The following is a 20,894-nucleotide window of genomic DNA, read 5'->3' on the forward strand; positions in this document are numbered from 1 at the left end:
ATATATATATATACACACACACACACACACACACACACACACACACACAAGACACAGGTATATATGTATGCCTCATGAGTCCTAAGGCTACATATTTCTTATGGTTTGATTTTGCAAAACCAGTATTTTCCCCTTCATATTTAAGCTGATTCTAGCTCAACTAGAATTCTAACTTTCATCAAAACAATTCCTAGGTAATGAATTACAATCATTTTTAAAGTATATGTTTAATATAAAAATTCAGTTTTAAAAATTATGCTCAAATACTATGATTAGTATTATTGAAAGGGTGTTGTTGTCACTGTGGTTGTTCTCTTTCATTCTTTTAAGTTTAGGTGGGGGTGCCTAGACTTTATCTTTACACTTTCAAAGATTGTAAAAACATGATGCTTTTCTTTTGAACAAATTTTGCTGTTAAGTAAGAAAAAACTATTCAAAGTGAATTCCTAGCATGTTGATTTAGTTATAAAATCACATTATTCTTATAGCATTTGTAAGAAATATGTCTTTCAAAAGTAATTTCTATAAGACTACCTTTAACAGAGAAATCATAATGCATCCACATATTTTGAAATATCATCTGTGCTAGTTGCTTACCTGTTGTTTTCCAGACCCATAACCACTCTTTAAAACTGCTCTAACCTGATAAAATCATTTTCCAGTGAATTATAATTTGCAGATTTCTATAATTGCAAACTTCCTCCAAATGTTGGCAATAGGAGGCAGTAGAAAGACATAAGAAGCAGCGAAAAAGAAAGATAAAAATATTCTGTTTCTGATAAAAGTGGTATGGCACTTCCTGGAAATGGCCATAAGATTGGCTGGGCTGAGGTGATTTGTTCAAGACTCAGGTAGCCTGAGACATCCCCTTTTAGTAGTTTCAGCCTTGAGAGAGGTGAAATTTCTTTTTGAGTCCAAGAATACCTGAATAGCATCTTCAACATCAGAGAAGAAGGTGCAGAGTTATGGGCTCACCAATATTATTTTTTTGTTCACAAACTTGCAAATTGTCATCTCCATTTGCCATTTGCTATTCTATCCTTACAAATTCCTCTGTGACCAGGTCACTATACTGCCTTACTCCCTCATGTGAAATGTGAAGAGTGGTTTCTGTTTCAATGACTAGAACCTGACAAATACAAATACAGCATTATTTTTGTTTTATTTTTCATTATGATCATAAGAAAGATATGTGACTTAATTAAAAAAAAAAAAACACCTAATATCCTCTTCTGTCTGCCAGAAATAACCAGTTGACTATACAAGGAGGTGATGTCCAACAGAGAGGGCTTGGCTGAATTTGACACATTCTGGCCTCAATTTTCTCATCTATTAGATAAGGGACTTTGTGTAAAGAATGTATAATTGCTTCCCATAGGCTATAGATTGTTTATCATTTGTCCACAGTCATTATGCCTATATATAATAAGTGTAATATCTAAAGATTAAATTTGGATCCACTAGTTCCACTACTACTTACCCAAAGAAAACAAAAACATTAATTTAAAAAGACCCATGCACCCCTAGGTTTATTACAGCATTATTTACAATAGCCAAGATATGAAAGCAACCTATGTCCATCAATAGACAAATGAGTAAGGAAAATGTAATACACACACACACACACACACACACACACACACTGGAATATTACACAGCCATAAAAAGGATGAGGTTGTGCCATGGCAACAACATAGATGAGCCTAGAGGGTGTCATACTAAGTGAAATAAATCAGACTGAGAAAAATACTACAGGATTTCACTCACATGTGAAATCTAAAAAAAAAACAAAAAAAAAACACAAATGAACAAATGCAAAGCAGAATTAGATGTTTATTTTTAAAGATTTTATTTATTTATTCATGAGAGACACAGAGAAGGGGTGTGCAGAGGGAGAAGGAGGCTCCATGCAGGGAGCCCGCGTGGGACTCGATCCCAGGATTACAGGATCATGGCCTGGGCCGAAGGCGGCGCCAAACCGCTGAGCCACCCCGGGTGCCCCGCAAAGCAGAATTAGATGTTTATTTTTTTTTTTTTTTAAGATTTTATTTATTTATTCACAAGAGACATAGAGACAGAGAGAGAGAGAGAGACAGAGGCAGGCAGAGGCAGAAGCAGGCTCCATGCATGCTTGGACTTGATCCATGCTGGCATGGGACTTGATCCCAGGACTCAAGGATCACGGCCTGGGCTGAAGGCGGTGCTAAACCACTGAGCCACCCAGGCGTCCCAATAATTAGATGTTTAAATGCAGAGAACAAATTACTGGTTACCAAAGGGGAGGGAGGTAAGGGGATGGGCAAATTGGCAAAGGGCAGTGGGAGACAGACACTTCTAGTTATGGAATGAATAAATTGTGAGAATAAAGGGCACAGCATATAGAATAGTCAATGATATTATAAAAAGAATTGGGCAGGGGTCGGCGGACTGGCCGACGGGCCGAGGGCTGCACAGGCCGCACCTGGCGGGTGCGGGGCTGCGGGAGGCCGCTGGGCGCTGGCTGCCGTGCAGGGGCCGCCGCGGGCCGCGAGCCGCCTCGCCCTCGCCCTCGCCCTCGCCCTCGCCCTCGCCCTCCTGCCCTGGCTGCGGCCCCCCGGGGCCCGGCGCCCACTGCCCGGGCGCCCTGCACTCTGCGCCCGCCGTTGGTGCCCAACTCAGCGCGCACCTGTGGGCCTGTCACCAGGACATGAGGAGACTGGTGCACGACCTCCTGCCCCCGGAGGTCTGCAGTCTCCTGAACCCAGCAGCCATCTATGCCAACAACGAGATAAGCCTGCGTGACGTGGAAGTCTATGGCTGCGACTACGACTACACGCTGGCCCAGGCCGCAGACGCGCTGCACCCCGAGGTCTTCAGTGCTGCCCGTGGCGTCCTGATGGAGCACTGCTAGCACCCAGAGGGGATCCGAACTATGACTGCGACCCCAGCTTTGCCATCCCAGGCCTCACAACGACATTCAGAAGAGCCTCCTGATGAAGACCGATGCCTGCCACTACCTGCAGCTGGGGATGGCCTCCAGGGGCCTCCAGCCTGTGCCTGATGAGGAGGAGGTGCTCAATTTATATGGGGGCACCCAGCACACCCCTCTGTACCAGATGAGCGGCTTCTATGGCAAGGGTCCCTCCATCAAGCAGTTCATGGACATCTTCTCGCTGCCGGAGATGGCGCTGCTGTCCTGCGTGGTAGACCACTTTCGGGGTCACGGCCTGGGGTTTGACCAAGCGCATCTCTACAAGGATGTGACGGACGCCATTCGAGACGTGCATGTGAAGGGCCTCGTGTACCCAGTGGATTGAACGGGATATGGAGAAGTACATCCTGGGAAGCGGACGAGACGTTCGCTGTCCTGAGCCGCCTGGTGGCACATGGGAAACACCTGTTCCTCGTCACCAACAGCCCTTCCAGCTTCGTGGACAAGGGGATGAGGCACATGGTGGGTCCCGACTGGCGTCGGCTCTTGGACGCGGTCATCGTCCAGGCTGACAAACCCAGCTTCTTCACTGAGCAGCACAAGCCTTTCAGCAAACTCGATGCGAAGGGCTCCCTGCGCTGGGGCCGCATCACCCGCCTGGAGAACAGCAAAACCAACCGGCAGGGAAACCTGCAGGGCTCCTGCGCCTGACGGAACGGCGGGGACCCCGCGTGCTCTACTCCGGAGACCACCTGTACAGGGACCTGGCGAACATCATCCCCGAGCTGGAGCGCAAGATCCGCATCATCAGCACGGAGCAGTGCCTGCGCTCCCTCCCGGGCTGCGGGCTGCGGGAGCGCGCGCAGACCTACCAGGACGCCGAGTCGCGGCAGGCGCCGGCTGCCTGGCTGAAGGGGCGGCAGGAGCTGAGGTGCATCCCCAAGGCCCTGTTCAATGCTCAGTCCGGCAGCATCTTCCGCACCTTCCACAGCCCCACTTCCTTCTCCCGGCTTCTTGTGCGCTCCTCTGACCTCTGCATGGCCCCCTCCGCTGTCTGCTCAACTACCGGGTAGACGTCAGCTTCTACCCTCGCCGCACGCCCCTGCAGCATGAGGCGCCGCCCTGGATGGACCAGCTCTGCACCGGCTGCACGAACACGCCCTTTCTTGGCGACATGGCTCACATCCGCTGAGGGCACCTTTATTGTCCACAGCAGGTCCTAACCCCTCCTGTCCCACCCACACTGGGCTCCAGTCCAGGGCGGGCAATAAAAGTGGTCTCCCTCTTAAAAAAATAAATAAATAAAAAATAAAGGAATTGTATAGTGACAGATGGTAGCCATGCTTGTGGTGAACATAACAGAGAGAGAAGATGAATCACTTACGCTGTACACCTAAACTAACATAACACTGTATGTTAATTATACCTCAACAATATTTTTTTTAATATAGAAATTTAAAAATTTGGAATATACAGAAATTATATACACAAATATAGGCACAAATTTCAGTCTAAAGACCTATTTCACCAAAAGGCCTTATCATCTACCTAACTGCTCAAGTTATAAACTTTGAATTTATTTTCGTATTAGACTACTGAAATAGAAGCTTAACATGTCTCCCTGATGTTCAACTTCACTGTTCTAATATATTCTTGAAATATATAAAAATCCATCAATGCTTCTTCATTATCTTTGAGATTTATCCCTATAATTGAACAAATATTTTTGTAGCGATGATTACGCACCAGGTGGAATGTCTTGAGAATGGTGAACTGGATACAATTCTGCCCCCATGGAGTATATGATCTGCTAAATGAGATAGATATTTAAAAAAAACAGTCCAACAAATAATTTAGGAAATTTTATGGTAAGTATTGCAATTTTTATTTTAAAAGGGACTACTGAGGGGGACACCTGGGTGACTCAGTTGGTTAATCATCTAACTCTTGATTTTGGTTCAGGTCATGAATCAGCCCCTTGCAGGGCTCCTTGCTAGGTGTGGAGCCTGCTAAAGATTCTCTCTTTTCCTTCTCCCTCTGACCCATTCCTTTCTCACGCACAGGTACTCGCTCTCTCTTAAAAAAAAAAAAAAAAAGTATTAAAATGTATACATAAAAAAAGAAAAAGAAATAACGTCTTAGGATTAGGATTACATATAAAAACTTCAGTAACCTGGCTTTCTCTCTTACCTAACTTATACCTAATACAGCAAACTAGTATATTACAGATTTATTATTTTTAAGAATTCTTTTATACAACTGAGCTTTTGTATATTCAATTTCTTAGCTCTGGTACAAATTCTTTTAAACATTTCTTGTTGTTATACAAACATATAGAAAAGTATACTTTTTAAATGTTCCCTTCCATTTTCATATGGCTAACTCCCACTTAACATTTAATGTTAATTCTTAAGATTTAAGTTAAGAGGTTTTATTTAGTCTACAAAGAATGTGAAATCCCCTATTTCCTTCCTAAGCAATCTCCATGTCACATGGTCACATGCCCCTCCCCCCATTTGTTTCCATAGTGTTTGCCTTTTTCTTTCCTAAAAGTTAATAGGAAATATTGCAAAAATCTGCATAATGGGTACCTTTAAGATCAAAGATTATATTTTATATGCTTAGAACCATTTTTAGAATGATTGGTATAAGAATTCATACTTCCCTTTTTAAAAAAATAATTTATTTATTCATGAGAGACAGAGAGAGAGAGAGGCAGAGACATGGCAAGAGGCAAAAGCAGGGTTCTCTGTGAGGAGTCCAATGTAGGACTGGATCCCAAGACCCCAGGATCACATCCTGAACTGAAGGTAGACGCTCAACCACTGAGGCACCTAGGATCCCCAAGAATTAATACTCTTCTAAATCTTATTTTGGCCAAAAAATCAAATAAAATGCCTTTTAATATTTTTTCAATATTAAATATTTTTAATTTTTAAAAGGAATATCTATTGTATATTCATAATCATACAAATTCTCACTTTTTGGTGTTATCTAGGAAAATATAGCTTGATTAAAATTAAAGCAATAATAATACTGAGTTCCATTTACTTATGTGATAAGATTTCCAATGTAATTCTAGCATATACTCTCTGTAAGTAGTTTCCAAAGTATCTCCCTGCAGTATGATCTTCTTTTGGAAAACAATCTGAAGCAGGTCTGATTGTATTTGGGGGTGAGTGCCTCTACCCTTTTCCTTGATACCCATGATTTATCTCTAAAGTTCTCTCTTTGCAGTAGCCCCAGTGGCTCAGCGGTTTAGAGCCGCATTTGGCCCAGGGTGTGGTCCTGGAGTCCCAGGATTGAGTCTCACGTCGGGTTCCCTGCGTGGAGCCTGCTTCTCCCTCTGCCTGTGTCTCTGCCTCTCTCTCTCTCTCTCTCTCTCTCTCTCTCTCTTTCTGTGTCTATCATGAATAAATAAATAAAATCTTTAAAAAATTTTAAAAAAATCAAGTTCTCTCTTTGCTATCTAAGAACTAAATGGAATACAGTGCAAAAATCACCAATATGTAGTATGGGAAGTATAGACGTACATAAAAAAATATATACTGCTTTTTATTTATTTATTTTTCATACTGCTTTTTAAAAACCCTTACTTCCATTAACCAAAATATCATAATCTCTGAATTTTTGTTCTATTTGATAGTCTATTGCATATTTGGTATTTGATATTTAACTTTCTGATTATATATGTATGCAGTTCAGAATTTCAATTGTCATCATTTAAATAAATGCAACAGTTTCCATCATTCATTGGCTGAAACCAATTAATATGTTCTTTGCATTGTAATAAGAACAAGTCTCTGTTCTTATTTCCAGGAGGCTCAGCTAATCCCAAACAACTATGCCAACATTCTAGGTTAAGGTAGCTGTACTTTCTCCCCTTCCAGCTTTGGTTTTCTGGTTTGTGTCATTGTTGTTGTTGCTTTGGTTTTCTGGTTCTTTAATTATTGGCATATTAACCTATTTGCAGGTATGCTCTTTGATCTAATTTATTAAAAAGTCATCCTGTATATTTGTGTGTATATCTGCATATACACAACAGCCTTTACTTCCATTTACTAGATGCAATCTAAATATATTGCAAATTTACCTACCATATAGGTTGATAAATTATTATTGTTTTCATAGCTATGTAATTCATTATAACATTCTCTCTCCATCCTACTTTTTCTTTATTTTCTAAATCTGTCAGGTTCAATCACAAACATATTTCTTTCTTCAAAGTGAAGAAATTATGAAATTGTGCTTTATTTATTTGTCATGCAACAAGTATTTTGCAGATAAATCATATTTTGGGAGTGTTTTAAATGAGTTTAGATCAGGTGTAAAAGTAATAAGCTGAAACATATTTATGGATGGAAAGAAAAATGTTTTCCACATAGTAGATAATCTAATGTGATACAGATGCATCAGTGCTATTCATGTGATACTTCTACTGCCTTACTTTGAATAGATGTTTCCTTGTTCTGTCTCTACCATGGCATTCAGCATTGTATTAGAATTGTTTGTCCACTTACCTGCACCAACCTTACCTAAACTATAAATTTTTAGAGATGGAGATGGTATCTTGTTCACCGTTGTATCTGTAGTGCCTTGGCATGCAATAATCATTTCACAAGTATTACTGAATGAATGAAGACAAAGTAAACAGCGCTGAAATAGTTCTCTCTCTTAAGGATGCCTATAATCTTTTCTTCAGAGCTCCCCTATAACATTTATCACATTCAAATGTGCATGGTAGATATTTCTGTTATGGGTATATTCCTCTTGAGATATGATGGCAGGCACCTAATTCTTATACCTTCCTGTAACCCTTGACACTGTGTACCATGCATAAGAAGTTACAAATAAGTGTATTTTAAATTAAAGGGGGGAAATAAAGGTTTTTTAGGGCATAAGGGAATTCAACTATTTTTCTCATAGGTACTCAATGGACTTTCATTTATTTTTATTTTTTTATAAAGACTATTTATTCATGAGAGACACAGAAAGAGAGGCAGAGACAAAGGCAGAGGGAGAAGCAGGCTCCCCATAGGGAGCCTGATGTGGGACTTGATCCCTGGACTCGGGGTTCACGCCCTGAGGGAAAGGCAGATGCTCAACCACTGAGCCACCCAGGCGTCCCTCATTTCTTTTTTTAAATGTCATATTAAACAACAACTATGTGCAATAGATGTGGCCACAAGTCACTTCACTAATTTATGAAATAGTTTTTGAACACTATAAATGCCAGACTGTTCTACATGCTAAAACGACAGTAATGACAGAGTCTCTGTTCTTAAGGAGCTTTTGGCGAATAGAAAAAATAATGTAAAGACTGTAATGATAAACGTGGAAAGGAAAAGTTATTGGGTTTCTCCAAGAGAGTTTGAGGAGATTTTATCATAAGTGAAATTTCATATGTTTGGATCATGTAAAGAATGATTCTAAAGGCATTCCAAAGGTAGAAAATCAATGGAACACACTTTAAAAGGTAGAAAAAATGTTATGGGTAAAACAAAACAAAACAAAAAAACTGGATAGTTAAAAAGACATGAAATGTCTGAGGAAACTGAAATAGGGGTAAAGTTAAAACTCCTCTCATTTAGCATATAAAAATAGTCTTTGTGCAAGGTTAGTATGATCACTATAATATAGAATTAATCTAATTGTCTACATATATTAAATATATCATTTTCATATCACACTATAATATATCTTGTCTAAAGTGCTAAGTCAAATTATTAACTTATGTTCCTAGATTTTCAGAAAGAATCTCAAGAAAAGAATCCTTAGCTATCTCTCTCTCACCCATTTATCCTCTTCACAAACCACTGGACCTATACCACTTGTTTTGTATTTGTTACATTCCCTATTTTGATAAACTAGAATGTGCAGAAATATCCATTATATTTTACTGTTCAAGAAATAATATCAGTCTCAATTATCAGTTTCAATTACTAAGAACTCTAGAGGATATTATCCAGTGTTCGCCATAAGAAAGTAGCCTAAAGGTCACAAATGATCATGGTGAGCTTAAATAGCTAAATGAGATTTAATTTTAGCAATGCACGCTTTCTCTTTCAATCCTATGAGAAGGCAACATAATTCTTTACAACTATATTGCTATAAAAAGATACTAAAAAGGAAAATAGTGATAGATGGAGAAGGTGCTGAGAGGAAGAACAGAATAATGTTTATGTAAGATTAAAAATCTGAAATGGAATTAGATCAAATGCTAGAAAAAACTGTTGTCTGCATGTACATATGCATACATTCACAATGGGGAGGGAACCTATTTTACTCCCTGGATAGCTTTCTACAGCATTTTCCTAGCCAGGACTAGCTGCCAATTAAATTCCTTCCCTTGCCAAAAAAATTGCAAATCTGATTGATCCAAATTCAGGACATTCACTTGGCTTTATTGTAGTGGAGGTTACAGGTCATCATGTCTTAAAGCCCGGAGCTGAGGCTTTGTGTGCTCTGCTTGCTTATTATCTCCTATGTGGTCAACATTCTTGGGCATGCCTGGAGGTTTGCCCACTTGTTAATTAGGGTTAATTTTTTTTTCTATATGGCTATCTTTTCTCCCCCTCCCCCACATGTACATGTCCCTTAGTCCACAGCACTGTAGGGGAGAGGATGGAAGGATTTTGAAACCAGAACTCTACCTGAAACTTGTAAAATGTGCAACAGAATATATTAGAAGGTCATACTGCCAGTTGCTGTGGCATTTTCATTCATCTGCTTTGCTATTTTATGACTACTGCATTATAGTGTAGTATTTTGTTAATATTTATGGCATTGCAGATAAAATGCAGCATATTGTTATTTTAAGAACATATAATACTATAAAAATATGTGATGTTAATGATTCACTAGTCTTTAAATTTGATTTTTCTTTTATGAAGGTACCAACAGATCATATTTGGTTATCTATGGATATAAAAATTTAACTTGGAAAGATTTACATCATGGAGACTTTACCACAGTTATTAAAAACTAATGCTACTTTCTTCTGACATTTACATTATGTCTGTCTTCAGAACACTCATATTTTTAAGACACTTGGGTATTTTCCTGATGATAATCTGAGAGGATGCTACTTTTATTTTATGTGTTATCATCAGATATCATAAATGCTTCATTAATTTCAAAAAGCTTCTATAATATAGTAGAAAGATTAGCTTTGGAATGTGACAAGTCTGGATTTAAATCCAGATTCTGACACTTACCTGGATAAGTGATCTTGGAATTTCATTGTTCTTTGTGGGCCTCCATCCGCATTGTTACTTGGTCATAATCATGACCCTAAAATGCTACATTAAAACTGCATATGTGAAAAGCAGCCATATAAAAGCTTTCCAAAAAAAAAAAAAAAAAAAGAAAAAGAAAAAGAAAAAGAAAAAGCTTTCAATTACTGTGCATTCCTCCCAGTGAAGGACCCTATAGGAGTGGGTAACAGGAAACAACGGACTTTACATTTTTAGTACCATCTAAATTTTTATAGACTAAAACAAACCATATTTTCTCAGTAGATAAGATCTAGAAACACATGTATCTGAAAAGTACAATACTTCTAGAGAATAATTAGTTCTTCCCAACTCAAGGGCCTTAAGGGGGGAATTACAGTGAAATGAGTGTTTTTAAAGCTGTGAAACAGTTAAAATGACCATCAGGCCAAGATGTCTAGGTCATTGGACTATTGTACATCCACAAGGAGTCATGATTCATAGGTTCTATAATAGTATTGTTCCTGGAGGAGAAGGAAAATTGTTTAAAACACAAAGTACATTATGGTGAAATAATTCACTGACAGGGAATTGTTTTCTGGACAAATCATCTCAATACCACACTATAAAGAAAATGATTTAACCAAATCTTAAACTTATTCCTATGAGATAAGCTGGAAGAAAGCATGATATTCCCAAAACTGAAAACAATGAGGTAAGAAACTAATCATAAGCCATTCCACCAAGTATCCAAACTATAAAGATGTCAGCATGTAGATGAGGGAAGAGCTATTCTTACCAATTAAAAAAAAATAGTCATTCATGCCTGTGATATAATAATAACAACTCAGAGTAAGAATAAACTTTAAGAATAATTTCCATAGTTCTATGAAACTATTCTATGTATTCAATGCTCTATTAAGAGTCAAGAAAATATACTGATTCCACATAGGAAGATGGTGAATACCTTTCACTGATAAAAATTAGTGTCTCTCTAGAATCAGAATGAACTACTGTCCATCCACAGAGCTTGACTCTTCCTTTTCACATGCTGGCCTAGTTGCTGATGACCCTCCACTTTTTTTAAAAAGAGGATTTAAGGTGAAAAGAGGCTGAAGGAATCTATTCCAGGAAGGGCATTATGTAGAACTAATGTTTCAGTTTGGGTGAGAAAGTGACCATTGAGTCATGTGAAATGTGACTGAATCTATGCAACCTCCAACAGAATTTTCAGATATTTGATTTGCATGTAAATTCTGACTTGTGAGTATATAAGCAGTCCCTGATACAGCAGGCTTAAAGGCCACAAAAATAGAAAAACAAGATTTTAAATCCTGGAAATGGAAATACATGTTAATATTACCAGATGGAATGATTTTAATTATATCTGTATATTTCTTTTTTTTTTTTTTTTCAAATTTATTTACTGATTTGAGAGAGAGAGAGAGAGTGAGCGAGAACATGCTCCTATGCCTGGAGTCGGAAGAGGGCAGAGGTAGAGACAGAAACTTAAGCAGACTCCACTGAATGGGAAGCTGGGGCCCAATGTGAGGCCCAATCTCATGAGATCAGGACTTGAGCCAAAACCGAGAGTCATGCACTTAACTGACTGAGCTGCCCTATATCCATATACTTCAATATGTTTTTACTCTAAAGTTAAAACACAAACATAGATATTGAATGTTATTTAGCTCTGACAAATATATCCAGCTCCAAATGCAAGTTTCCCTAACTCAAAACCCTTAATTCAACAAATTTACTTCTGTATACACATCCAGTAACTTTACACATTTAGATTCAGATATATATATGTATTGCTCACATTTCAAGTCATTTTTGTTGGGAATGAGAAATACTACTTCTATCCCAAACATATGTTGAGAATAAGAAATAAGAAAGAATAATAATTAAGAAAATTATGAAATTTAAAAATTAATAGAGAGAAGTAAGACATATATGAAAGAACAGAAATTGTTTTCAGTGAAACAATTACAAGGGTAAAAAAATAAGAGTATGAATAAACCCAACCAGTGAAGTACGATGACGCTAGACAGGCATGGGCCATGCATGGGGTATACCATAGAAGGATTCAGAATGCTAAAGTCAATAATATTAGCTGTATAATTCAAGTAGACATTTAGATAATGTAATAAATGGGAGGAGGTGTCCTATGTAAAGCATCTGCAACAAATTCAGTAATTTTTAAAATATCTCGTTGAAATTGATGGGAACACAGAGCTCAGAAAATCTCCAAGGTGATAGATGATAGATAATAGATTGATTGATAGATAGATAGATAGATAGATAGATAGATAATAGGTAGAGTGTGTAACATTTTAAGTATAGTTGGTTATTTTCTCTATAATTATTGGCAAATGAATTTATGACTTTTGTAGTTTTATGGCCAATCCGATTTTTTTTCAATCCGATTTTTTTAACTAGTAGTTTCGAGTTTGCATTATAGTTTTCTACCCAGATTTTCAGGAAAGTAGAAGATGGACCACCAAACCTCAAAATATTAATTCATTCTCAATAAATTAATCAACAGAGTATATTGAAATAATTACTGTAAGGTGAGACAGGAAGTAAGGGTTGAATCCCAAATCTGTGACTACTGAGAAACTACCTATCATCTCTGCAGTTTACTTCTTCTCAGTAAAATGAAGAAGCAACTAGAGAGAAAGGTCAATTCTATTACTTCTAAGACTTGGCCAAGATATGACAAGTTTATGATTCCAATAAATTTGTGAGTTAAAGTTCATTATACTTCTCAGATAGTTTAAGCAATGCAACAGACGAAGTTTTTACCACAAAATTGAGTAAAGGAATCCTTATACAATCTGTTCAAAAAAAAGTATACTTTGTATATTAATTTAAATCAAATTCATATTACTTTAGATAAATTATATATAGTTCAAATGCATATGTTAGATTCTATTACTACTGTTAAATAATTTGTTGCCTAACTTTTCTCACTTGATTCTCTACAAGAGTTTAAAAAGACTTTCTACAAGTTGTTGAAAACAAATCTCATAGTAAGCAACCTTAGAAAGGTACAGTGTGAGCTAGAAAATCAACAAAGCAAAAAATCATCAGGAAAAACACAAAAATTATTTTAAAATATGGAAAATATTTATAATGTTGTGATGATATTAATCATCATAACCAATATCCTTTAGATTACTGAAATCACTGGCTATCTTCTAGGAAAAATTTATTTATTTATTTATTTATAAGTTTATTTCTTTTTTTTTAAAGATTTATTTATTTATTTGTTTATTTATTTATTTATTTATTTATATATGATAGGCATAGAGAGAGAGAGAGAGGCAGAGACACAGGAGGAGGGAGAAGCAGGCTCCATGCTGGGAGCCTGATCCAGGACTCGATCCCGAGTCTCCAGGATCGCGCCCTGGGCCAAAGGCAGGTGCTAAACCGCTGAGCCACCCAGGGATCCCCCATTATTGAGAATTTAAAGCTAAGAACAATTTTCAAATATTAACTATATTAATGTTAAATATAATGAAATATTCTATTTTGAAGAAAGAAAACATACTCTTTCCATGAAAGAAAGAATTATTAATCTTTACTATTAAATAACATGCAGGTTTCAAAAAACCTAATTTTTTCTAGAAGTCAAATGGGAAAAAAACTGTCCATACTTAGTCATTGCATTTAATGAGGGCAATAAATGAATTTTTTAGTCATGGTTAAAGTAGAAAAGGTGGTATTAAGCAGTATTCTCTTTGTTTATGATCTAGAAATTAACTTTGCACATTTCCCATGGTGTTTAAGCAAAGAACATTGTCATTAAATCACTCTTATATAGCATGACTTCATTATAGATGCAGGATGAATAAAATACAGGAGTATCAATCCATGTCTGCTATATCTGTCTGCCAACAAAAGAAAGTGGTCACTTACAGTGATTACAAACCACATCAAGCGTAGTCTATGTGTCACATCTTCACAGAAGGCAGGTGGCAGCTTGATGAATTTTCTTTTCTAGTGCAAGTCTCTCTCTCTGTCTATCCTTCTCCCCCATCTTTTTTGTATCTCTACCCCACTCTTTCTCTCCCTAGGGGTCCAAATGTCATTCCTCTATTACTCAGGAGATGAATCCATTTTCTTTCTGCTAACTCCTCTTCCTGGGAAGATTGAGAATCTCCTCATTGATTTTGACTAGGGAATTATTATTTTTTTTAAGTAGAACAGACTTCTGACCTTTCAAATGATCATATTAGGATGGTTATTTTCACATTATTAAGTAATCAAGGAACAAATGCATTAGGAAAGAGTTTGGTTCACAGGCAGGCCTGTCGGCTTCTAAAAAAAATATTTTGCACTGACAGCTAACCCAGATTCCATTTCTTCCTTTGCCTATGAACCACATGGGAAGCTAAAATGCATTTTAACATTGCATTTTGCCTAAAGGCTATCAGTAAAATTTAATTTTCTTACTGCATTGATTTTTCCATTATAAGTTGTAACAGTCTAATGATATCTCATAAGAATTTTCAGCATCGAGGAAAAGGATGTGAATGATTTACCAATGATAAAACTGCTTAGAAACATATTGTGATTTTGAAACAAATCTTCTAGGTCTCTTTTTGATGGGCAGTTTAAAAAAATGGTACATTTTATACTCTTAATGTTTATATAATGCTTTTAATACACAATTATAAAGGTTAATATGTAACCTTGCCCTTAAAAAATAGAATCCCAATATTTGAAATCAAAACATTCTATTGTAGGCAGGAAATTCAGTATCTAGATACGGGGCTGATTGTTAAAAATCAGTGTGTCACGCTGAAATAAGATGACTGAAAGACATTAGTGTGTAAGGCTCCTGACTCTTAAGTCTTAATTGTATTTAGGACACGTTGATATCTTACCCTAATTATTTCAAATACAACAAGTTGTTATGTTTTTAAGTTTGGACAAAGCGTAATTCAAAGAAACCACACAGCCCATTTCCCTAACAACAAAAACAACAACAAGCAAAAAAAAAAAAAAAAAAAAAAGATGAGAAGTCTAATTCTTTTCTTTTTAAATGGTTGTCTCATCGCTGAAGCTTCAGCAAAACTTAAAATAACCATGTTGAGAAAACATATAAAAAATAGAACCAGTGTCACAGTGAAATCAACAGAGGATTCAACATGCCATATGCTCAATAGCTCCAAGGGAATATTTTAATTATTATTTCACATTGTCATAACACTACAGGTGGTTATAAATAAAATGGAGATTTGTGAACAAAAAATTAACCAAGTTAAATACATCTTTGTTAACAAGGGTAGATGCCACCAAATGGAAAATGTCTTAATTGCTATCACTCACCCTTATCTTTGGTATGCTCATTGTGGGCATGTCTCTGATACTTATTTTCATGCAATTTGGTCTCAACTTTTTTCTTTTCTTTTTTTTTTTTTAACATTTAAAGGCCTTGAAATAGAAATGGAGAACATCTGTTTCAAAGAAATAAATTGTTCTTTAAAATGTCATCAAAATAATTTAGAAAGTCAATCCTTTTTCCATTTTAAAACTCTAAATTTTAATGCTTAAACCACTGTGCATACTGGGGTAACTTTTATTGAAAACATAAAGAAAATCACATCTTCATTCTTTAATAAGAATATCCATTTCTGAGCAACTCAATGAACACTCCTATATCCAAATGAGCCTCCCAAATGTCTAGTTTTAGAAACAGTGTCCTGTGATTGGTCAATATAACCAGTCAAATTTTACAATTTCTAAGAAATTATTATCTTTCATGATTCTCTGTCATCACTGCTGAGCTATTGATCATCCATAGTAATGGCAAATAAAATTACAGATTGAAAACAAACTATTGAGCAATGGTGTTAATGAGCAAATCTGGTATTTAAAATTTCTAACTTAACTGGGTCATGTCACATTTCTACCTTGCATTCATCACTGCATTTAACATTTTTAGTTACAAGTTGTATAAACAAGGGTCAGATGGTAATTTGGAGTAGAAAATATTTGAGGATGTGTTTCCCTTTTTAATATTTGTAATTCAGAACCTGAACTTAATTTATTCTGAATAAGCAAGACATGCCAACCAAGAAACAATTATTTTAATCAGCCATTTACACTCTGTAATTTCTTCCATCTATGCATTAGGTTTACATAAGTCCCTCAGAGTGGTAACACTTGTAAATATACAACCCATTGTACAAAATTCTGTCAAATAGGCACCTTATCCTAGAAGTCTCTTCCAATAGTCCTGAACAAACTTAATTGATAATCTATTTTTTTTAAAGATTTATTTACATGAGAGAGAGAGAGAGAGAAAGGGAACATGGTGGGAGGGGAGAAGAAGAGGGAGTCTCAAGCAGACTTGAGAGAAAGTCTCAAGCAGACTCTGTACTGAGTACAGAGCCCAACTCTGGGCTCAATCTCACAACCTTGAGATCACAAGCTGAGCTAAAACCAACAGGCAGACACTTAACTGATTGTACCACCCAGGCACCCCTTAACTGCTAACTGTAATGAATAAGAGAAGCATTTGTTGTTTTTTCTACTTCACCTGGTTGTCTTTTTGCCTGTCTTCTCCAAAATATGGTAATTGACTACATTAAGAAAGTGAATAAAAATTCAAAATTTCCAGAGGAAAGTACATATGTGTTTAAATATGTAACAGCCTGGGAGAATAAACATCCTAAATTTATTATCCTTATTCTGGTTAAAGTGCTTTACATTCCAAGTACGGAAGCTTATTCAACTAACTTATAAAAAGGACAGAAACTGACTGCAGGACCTAAGATTATGTCCAATTGTATCAATTGTATGCTGGTAAATATTTCACAAATAGCTCACCATCCCACATCCATAGCATCTATTAATTCCATAGTGTAAATATTCCCACCTTAGTCAATTTCCAGCCATAAGCATGATGCCACCAAATGCAGAGTTGGGAAGACATGTACAAATTTGGCTCTTAAAAGCTGGTTCTATCAGACTACTTATTAGACATAAAACTCAAGGACAGGATATATAGGCAGCTTCAAGAGAACTGAAAACTTGAACTAGAAAGCCATGAATATCCAAGCCTACTTTTTGTGTTTCTTAATGACCAGGCAAGGTCCTTTCTCTATTAATCTTTCTATATAACCTTCAGTTTTTTTTTTTCCTATAGGCAGAGAGGCATTATTCCCTTTTTCATAAGTACACATTTTCTCCAAAAGGCCTTCTCATCTTGGTTTTCTGATCATATTTCTGCTCAAGCTATAGAAAGTACTGATAAGCATTCTTAATCCTGAGTCTACAGAATTTTTCGAGGAACAAATTATTAGGTCAGCTAGAATGTAATAACCATCCCTCTATTAAAATGGTGATGGTGGTAATGGTAATGGGGTGTGTGTTTGTATGTGTGCGTGCGCTTGAGAAATATTTGGAGTCTGGTAGCTCAAGGAAATAAGAAAAACAGAGGAATCCACACTATAGATGGAAGGATAGTTTTCCAGGAAAGGAAATGGACATAGTTTAGGCAGCTACCTATACCCCTACCTGAATATGTCTATTGTACTCATCATGCTAAAGAGAATAATGCCCCTCCTACCTTTTTGAAAGTGTTACCTTACATAGCAAAAAGAACTTGGCAGATATAAGTAAGCTAAAGAGAGGCATTTGGGTGGCTCAGTGGTTAAGAGTCTGCCTTTGGCTCAGGTTGTGATACTGGGATCCTGGGATCAAGTGCTACATCAGGCTCCCCACGGGAAGCCTGCTTATCCCTCTGCCTATGTCTCTGACTCTCTCTCTATCACTCATGAATAAATAAATAAAATCTTTAAAAAAATAAGTAAGCTAAAGATCTTGACATGGAGAGATTATCATAAATTGTCTCATGGGCCCAATGTAATCAAAAGGATCCTTTAAAGTTTAAGGGTTAAGCAAGAGAATCAGAGCCAGAAAAAAGATGATCATGGAAGCAGAGCTGAGAAAATTCACTTACTGGCTTTCAAGATGGAAGGAGTCACAAGTTTCAGGATACAGATAACCTTCAGAAGATGGAAGGTCAAGGAAACTGATTTCCTCTAGAGGCTCCAGAAGGAATGCAACTCTGATAATTTTCATACATTGAGTCTCAATTTGAACTTATGGTTTTCAGAAATGTAAAGATAATGAATCTGAATTGTTTGGTCACCAATTTTAGTAATTTGTTACAGTAGCAATAGGATACTAATACTTGATCAAATATGATTTGCCAGACTAGGTGGTTAAACAATCTATAAATTAGAAACAAACACAGAACTGATGATATTTTATGGATTAAAATAAGCAAATTTATATATACCGGATATCTATATCATAACTAATATTGTACTTTGTATGCTACAAACCACTAATCATACTTTACCACAGATGGAAAAACCAATGCAAACTCAACACTTATAGTATTTTATATTATGTTCAAATACTAACAATTAGTCTTGAGTGTTCTTGTTTTATTTAGGAGTTCTTACAAGTTTTTCACTTCTTTTATACAAAGAGTACAGACTCCAGAGATAGGAATGACATCCATGAATATATTGTTTTAAAATCAGGAGGCCAGAAAAAAACATTGATTCCTTATTCCTCATTCTGCTGCTATATGAATCACTTGTACTTTTACAGAGAAATGAGATAGATCAATAATTGGGAATTTAGAATCTCATTTCCTCTCCTGTGGAAGCAAATAATTCATTGAGATTACTATATGCCCAAATATATTTCATGAATCAGTTACAGATTACAGCACTGTCATTTCCAATCATATTAGTCTTTTATTCAATTTTGAACTCAATAGAAACTAGAATCGGAGGCTTAAGTCTTTGTTGTTCTAGTTTAATTAAGCATGAATGATAACAATGAAGTACTTTATTTGCATCTTTTAGTAAACCCAGGAAAACCTAGCCTAGCCCATTTTCCATAGGATATCAATAATATAACATGTTCTAGCAAACCTCTAGCTCATATAAGGTTAAGCAACCTCTGAAAGAGATAACATTGGTGTCACTATGAATTTCCACCACTTAGCCAGAATGTAGAAATCATTTTGATAAGACTATGCCATTTTTGAAATAAAACATTTCATTGTCTTACTAATGTGTTTTTATTTCAATCACCAGTGTATAAAATTATGTTAATATATTCTTTTTTTTTAATATGAGAGAGAGTATATGTACAAGCAGGGGAGGAGGGTCAGAGGAAGAAGAAGAGACTCTAAGCAGGCTCCATGCCCAATGTGGAGCCCAATGAGGGGCTTGATCTCACAACCCTGAGATCATGACCTGAATGGAAATAAAGAGTCAGACACTTATCCAACTGAGCCACCCAATGTCCCAAAATATTCATTTTTAAAACAAAATACAAGTGTCTGTGTATCTATGCTGTGAATATAAGGTTGGTATAAAGCATTTTCTGATTTTCGTAAATTTCCTTGCTTCCTTTATGTTATTTTAAATTTTCCCATACTTTTATGGCAAAAAAATTTTGCTGATAAATATCACTTCAATTATTTTATAATTAGAATTGGATTGAATAGGAATTCTGTCAGAATTGCTACTCTAAGGTAACATAGCAGTATTAGTTGTAATAGTAATCATCATCATTTTAGTAGTAGTAATTGCCATAAACTGAACAATGATGAATTAAAGTGTGAAAGTTATGAATTATAATACCCATCCCACAAAGGAAGAAATTAGGTCTCAGGGAGATAAAATTATTTGCACTGTATCATACAGGTAGTATGAATACATAGTCAAGAATATCTGATCCTTAAATCAATTTTCTTTACAAAATATTATTTAATCTGCTACATTTCCTGTTTCCTCAAATACAGGAACTGTTTGCCAGAGAAACACTACTGTCTGAGCTAATAAAACAAAATCCCATAGACTGGGTAGCTTAAACCACAAACATTTATTTCCCACAGTTCTGGAGGCTAGGAATCTAAAATCACAGTGCCAGTATGTACAAGTTCTTGGTCAAGGCCCTCTTCTTGTTTTACAGACAGCCACTGTATCATCATACCTTTATATGGAGAGAGAGAAGGCTAGCTCTCTTTCTCTTCTAATAAAGGTAATAATCTCAGCAAGAGGCCTCTACTCTCATAACCTAATTACTTCTCAAAGGCTCCACCTCCAAAACCATCACAATTCAGCTTCTAACAATGAATTTTGGGGGTGGCAAATATTTAGTGATAGCAACTGTTTTTACAATAAGAGGCAACAATACATAGGTGCCTAGAGGGCAGACTCAGGTGCCAGGCTGGATGGGCTTCTATCTTGGTCTTACACTTTCCATATATGTAAATTTATGCAAATTACATGTCATCTCTGTCCTTCAAATTCATATTCTTCTGAAATGAAGACAAAAATCACCCTTAGCCCGTAGGACTATCACAAATATTAACAGTTAATGTTTGTAAAGTACTTAAAATAGTGTTCAGTGCATGCAAAGCACTGTAAAAGTATTCATTCAACAAATGAGAAACAATATTAAGCCTCAGAAGAACTGTATCAATCTTCAAATGAAGCATTGGATTTTAACTTTATTCCAAATTCTAACAAAATGTTATACATATATGAAGTGCAAGACAAGATATCTGTCTTATAACAACTCTACTCCTGAAAGGAGACTGACAAGTTTATAGACTACTGACCTGTTTATTCATAGACTTAACCAAATAATTTAAACATTCTCTTTTAAAATTGTAATGAATGTCATGGCAGAGGCACTTAAAGAAGCAAACTCTTGTCACA

The 20,894-nt window shown here is 36.3% G+C and overlaps 1 protein-coding gene and 1 pseudogene across 13 annotated transcripts in view; one reads left to right on the top strand and one right to left on the bottom strand.

Moving 5' to 3' along the window:
* PTPRD (protein tyrosine phosphatase receptor type D) overlaps positions 1-20,894 on the bottom strand; it is a 2,163,408-nt gene that overhangs the window by 2,108,050 nt on the left and 34,464 nt on the right. The gene's annotated exons all lie outside the window — the stretch shown is intronic.
* Positions 790-4,103, top strand: LOC119876827 (annotated as a pseudogene).

This window comes from Canis lupus, chromosome 11 (genome assembly GCF_011100685.1).
Source record: "Canis lupus familiaris isolate Mischka breed German Shepherd chromosome 11, alternate assembly UU_Cfam_GSD_1.0, whole genome shotgun sequence".
Classification (NCBI taxonomy): Eukaryota; Metazoa; Chordata; class Mammalia; order Carnivora; family Canidae; genus Canis; species Canis lupus.